Raw genomic sequence first — 6115 nt, 5'->3', positions numbered from 1 at the left:
TGCTGAATATGGCCATGCAAATAAGTTCTGAGTATGAGTAGAACTGATGTGCGCTGCTTCTAAATTCTTCCCTTAAAGTAGTGCCTTAAAATCAGGGGAGATGCTTTCTCCTTCCTCTTATCCTGCTTTTCTGGCTCAGTGTAAATATGACAGTGGTTCGTCTGATCACTTTAAGGTAAGTATAGTAGGAAGATAAAAGAAGCCTGGGCCCTGACATTGGATAGCAAAGCCACCAACCCAGCTGGGATTTTTATTTGGGAGACAGTTAAAACTAAATCTTGTTTAATCCACTACTGGTTTGAGTCCCTTTAGAATAGCTGAACCTAATCAATACAGACAACAACACAGGGCAGGAACTCAGAAGGACATGTTCCCATGAAGAGGACCAGTTTCAATAACACTATGCTAGTAGACAGAGCTTTGTAACTTTTGCAAAACCTTGTTTTAGCCATCTAAAACTCCTACCAACCCTTCTCACCACCAAACTGCTGCGGTGACTCTGCCTTTGCCTCTCATGCTTACTGGGCACAAATACCTGGTGTCAAATAATACCTTTGCTTTCTGAGTAATTACAGGTTACTGAGTGAAACAATGAATTAAAAGTCAATTACCCAGTATAATACATCTCAGCAGAACAGGCCTCACTTGACGGAAAGAGGACAGTCACTACTGCATTATCTCACCCTCCTTCAGGACCATCTCCCATCCTACCTGAAGTGATGTTGATCAATCTCAAGAAAGATTCAGCAGAGTTGGATAAGGACATCTAAAGGAATCAAGGAGAAGACAAACAATCTAAAATAAAACAATCTAAAATCACGAATTTCCAGTATGAAAATATGAAGGGTTAGGAAAGAACTCGGCTGAACTTATAATATATTTTTGCTTTTTAATACTTTTTAATGCTTTCTGCTTTATGGCTTCAGGATTTTAAAAAGTATTCTTATTTGCTCTTAGAAAGGCCTTCCTTATACACAAGTTCTTCCATGGTTTCTTCTGGCATTTTAGTGTTTTGTTTACAACATTTACATCTTATATCCATATGAAATTTATCCTGGTATAAAAGTTAGATATCAATCCAGAAAACCCCAACATCATTTATTGAATAATTTCCAGTAAGAATTTCAAAATACAGGCTTCCCTGGTGGCGCAGCGGTTGAGAATCTGCCTGCTAATGCAGGGTACACAGGTTTGAGCCCTGGTCTGGGAGGATCCCACATGCCGCGGAGCAACTAGGCCCGTGAGCCACAACTACTGAGCCTGCGCGTCTGGAGCCCGTGCTCCGCAACAAGAGAGGCCGCGATAGTGAGAGGCCCGTGCACGGCGATGAAGAGAGGTCCCCGCTTGCCACAACTAGAGAAAGCCCTCGCACAGAAACGAAGACCCAACACAGCAAAAATAAATTAATTAATTAATAAACTCCTACCCCCAACATCTTCTTTAAAAAAAAAAAAAAAAAAAAAAAGAATTTCAAAATATGGTCCCTCAAAAGTTTTATTTAGTGCTGGGTTAGCTGCAGTTAACAACTAAACATAAATTCTCTCGATAGCACTTTCCCTTGTTTTTATCCTGGGAATTTCTTGTTGAGATTCAGTACTTCTGTCAAATACATTATCACTTTTGTACACTGATTTATCTATTTTTTTTCTCTTCCATTTGTATTCATAATTGCATTTCTCTGTTATCACTTAGTATATCTAGGAAACTGCTTGAAATTTTTTATTAATAATAATTACTATTATTTTAATTATTTTCCACTCTTTTTTCACAGTTTCAACATACTCTGCATTTCTGCCCATTCCCTTTGTCCTACATTTTCAATTCCATTTTCGTCATTTCTCCCTTTAAGTTTATGCTTTTGCTGAAGTAAAAACTGCCATTTCTTTCTGTCCTTTTATTTGAGTTCAGTATTTGATTGGTGGACCACAAAACACCAGGGCTTTAGACAGGGCTAGACTCACAGTATAAGCTTTGTATCAAATTTTATTGGGCTATAAGACATTGATGTTTACTGAAGTATAAAATGTAACCACCATCAAATCAGGACCTGATAAATGTGACTAGCTGATGGCTGAAATCAATGTGAAAAAAAGTTCCAAAGGGGTGATTATGAAAGGTATTGATCATCAAATGATTTAAGATTCTTTCATTCCTCAACTCATTTATATCTCTATATATGTACTTTATTTTCCTGTTTGACCCCAGTGAATCCCAAAACCCCTTTGGTATTACTTATTTGAAATAGAATTTTTAAAAATCTGTTTCTAAAGGGCTTATGAGACTGGCAAAATGAATGAGAGCATTTAAAAAACCCATTCTGTAACCAAAGGGGAGGAAAAACCTGTAAAACAGATAATGAAAAAATCTTTTCAACTACTGGTTCTAAAAGAAATATGTATCTATGTATATATGATTTGATATATTCATTTTTAGTATAATTTCCTTAGTTATAAATTTATAAATAGCTGATTCTTCATAATAAAGAGCAAGTCTCTAAAAGGGCACTTTTGAGGGACTTGCTTGGTGGTCCAGTGGCTAAGGCTCCATGCTCCCAGTGCAGGGGTCCCGGGTTCGATCCCTGATCAGGGAACTAGATCCCACATGCCGCAACTAAGTGTTCACATGCTGCAACTAAAGGATCCCACATGCCACAACAAAGATCCCGCAGGCGGCAACTAAGACCCAGCCCAGCCAAATAAATAAATATTAAAAATACGTATAAATAAAAGGACACTTTTGAGACTAAAGTCTGCCAGGAATTCCAGCAATTACAACTTCGGGGCAGGCATGAGGAGGTGAGGGTGAGAAAAGGAAGTTCTGTTCCTGTTAAATAGCTGGAGAAAATATAACTTGTAGTGTATCCAATTCCATCATATAAGTCAATGTTGTATAAACTACCATTTTCAACCCTGTAAGCATATAGCAGAAACTCTCTCCTCTGTCCTCCCACCCCCATGAAGGAGCTTTTGAAAGTTTTCTTATTTTGTCTCTCCTTCCTCATCTCCCCAACCCTCCCACTCCCCCTTCTCCTCATTACCCTTTCTTTTTTAGCTTAACCTTCAATAATCTCTCTTGCTACCAGATTTACATGCAGTTTTCACAAATGACAGACATTTCTTTTATATTAATAAAATAAAAAAAGAGATTATGATAGCAAGACTTTCTTGATGTAATGTGAAGGGATCCTATGATACATGTTAGGTAAAATCATTTTAAAATTTCTGATAAGAGAAAAGCTGCTGGAAAAAGAGAAAAAGAGAAAGAGAAATGTTTCTGGGTTCAGAAGCTTTAAAATTTAGTTCTCACTCAATCTCCAGTGTTCCACAGAAACATATGTGTGTGTGTATGGGTTGCGTGTACATATGTACACACACAAAGAGAAGGAGAATAGGGGAGAGGAGAGGGAGCCACTGACAAGAATGTTTTTATTCAGGGTATCACACCTCAAAGTGACTTACAGATAGTACTTTCTATGTGTGCCACAATATGAAAATAGATTGGAAAGCCTCTTTGAAGGGAATTTCTGAACCAGTGAAATAATCCTTCTTCAAACTGAGATGTTAATTTCTTTATTTAGTGATGGGAATTAGGTGGATCTGCCCCTCCTAAAATGGAATTTTTCCCCTATAATCGGTCCTTTACCTGAAAAATTTTGTTCATTATTGGGAAATTTGTATGTGTGTGTGTGTGCTCTTATCCAACTATTTGATTAGAGATAAAGATATCTGAGTAGTGCATTTCAAAGTATGGTCCATGGAAGGGCCTCAGTCCATGAACATTTTGTTCCTGGTCCATGATAAGTACAGAAATTGAAAGGAAGAGTTTAGACACATTAATAGCAATTTGATATTATCAGACCTCATGTTCTCTCTTCTCATGATGAAGGGAATCTTCTGACAAGTTATTTCACTTCATTTGCCACAGGACATCATGTTCTGAACTGTTGATGCTCCGCACATGGTTTCATTTAAAGCTGAATAAGCCAGATTTTTGGAAATGCGTTGTTGATCATTGTGACTGACCTGGTCAACCCACGAATGGGCCAAGCCACATCCCATTGAAGAGTGAGATGTACTTAAACATTTATAATCCTAGTATAGAGGAGGAGGTGAGTTCTGACAGCAGAGAGGGAAGAATTTACATCTTTCTGTAGGGCCAAAGAACAGATAGACCTGGCTTCCCACATGGGTGAGGCTTCCTGGAGAATCCCATGTGTGAGAACACAGCCAGGACCCTGTGTGAAGACCTGATATAATGAGGCTGAAGCTTAAGAACAAGACGGGTTCCTGGGGCCCTAAAGGTGGCTTCTTTAAGAAAACAGGAAAGCAATCTCCCCTAACAATAAGGCTTCAGTAGAGTCTAGTTAAAAACACAGCCTGGATCTCCTTTGTGCTGCTGGGAATTAATTTATCTGGAACTAAACTTCAGTCTTCACGTACTCATAGGGGGTTCATTCCAAATGGCATCCATTCTGATTGATTGGTAACCTTTCTGTACCACAGTTAAATATTCCAAATATCACCTATGGCAATGTTCCTCCTTCAGGTCTTCAGAGTAGGTACAGCACACACCAGCTGTTCTCTCTTGGAGTTATACTCAACCTTGACAAGAAGAATGGAAGCAAGACCTTAGGAAAAGAAACTAAGACATTGTTTGGGAGCATAGGAGGCAGTATACTTGTCAATTCTGAAAAAAAGCTGGAGAAGAGATACTTTTACCGGAAATTGTCTTAGCTTAGGTTCTTACTCCACATTCAACAAGTGGCTATGTTCTGGGAACTGGGTTCTTTTTGGGGTGTGTGTGTGTATGCATGCACATGCACTAAGATCATTTTGATATAAATTTTCATTGGTTTCATTATTCTTTAAAAAGAGTATATATGTCATGTCATATGTCTTTGGCTAATGATTCTCCTGAGATTCCCAGATCGCCCTCCCTTTACCTCCTCTGTCCCCTTATGGAATTTTTCAGCCACAGACATAAACTTAAAGGCCTATAGAACCGGGGTCCTCTCAGACCCTAAATTCACATCTAGGGAATAAGTAAGGTGATTACCCACAAAATTTTAATAAGTCTGATTTCAGTGGACTGAAAAAGTTATTCCATTTAAATGTCCATTGTATTGGGAGGACATGGAAGAGAGTTCACTACATTCTTTTAATTCTTATTTAATGAGATGTTGCAGATGAACGCAAACAGTTGAGGAAATTAGTGTTCTTGGCAAGTCACTAATATAGTCCAAATGCAATCTACATAAATGAGAAATAAATACTGTCTCTTTCTAAGGCTAGCACCCTATGAAAGCCAACTTTTTCTACTGGAATTTGACCCCAATTTGTAGGTGGGTAATGGGATAAGCACTCAACCAGGAGGTCCCAATAACTGACTGTATACCTTAATATTGCCACCAATTATTTAATGAAATTTTAAATTTTATTTCTTTTAACAAATATTTATATGGTACCTACTGTGCATCAGACATTTATTTAAGTACTTTATGAAAAAATAATTATTTTACTCTTCCATAAAACCCCATAGAAGTACTGTTATTATTCCTATATTACAGAAGAGGAAACTGAGGCACAAAGAGGTTAAATACATTGCTCCAGGTCACACTGCTAGTAAGCAGCAAAGCCAGGATTTGTAGCTGGATGGTATGGCTCTAGACTTTGTTCTCCATAATCACTACATTATGCTGCCTACCATAGGACAACCGCTATGTCAGAGTAGAGAAGGAGCATCCTATTAAAATCTCATAAATCATGCTATGTAGGTAGCTAGCCACTTATCCTATGAATAAGACCAGTTGGAGAGATCAATATATTCTTATACATTATAAATATATACACTATAATATGCATTCATAATATGTTTTTAAGTATATTCTCAATACATATATCAATACATAGTCTTAATACATATTCTTATACATTAAAATATATGGGCTTCCCTGGTGGGGCAATGGTTGAGAGTCCGCCTGCCGATGCGGGGGACACGGGTTCGTGCCCTGGTCCGGGAAGATCCCACATGCCTCAGAGCGGCTGGGCCCGTGAGCCATGGCCACTGAGCCTGCGCGCCCGGAGCCTGTGCTCCGCAACGGGAGAGGCCACAGCAG

Source organism: Lipotes vexillifer, unplaced genomic scaffold (genome assembly GCF_000442215.2).
Source record: "Lipotes vexillifer unplaced genomic scaffold, Lipotes_vexillifer_v1.1 scaffold789, whole genome shotgun sequence".
Classification (NCBI taxonomy): Eukaryota; Metazoa; Chordata; class Mammalia; order Artiodactyla; family Lipotidae; genus Lipotes; species Lipotes vexillifer.
Note: the sequence above shows the minus strand (reverse complement) of the source record.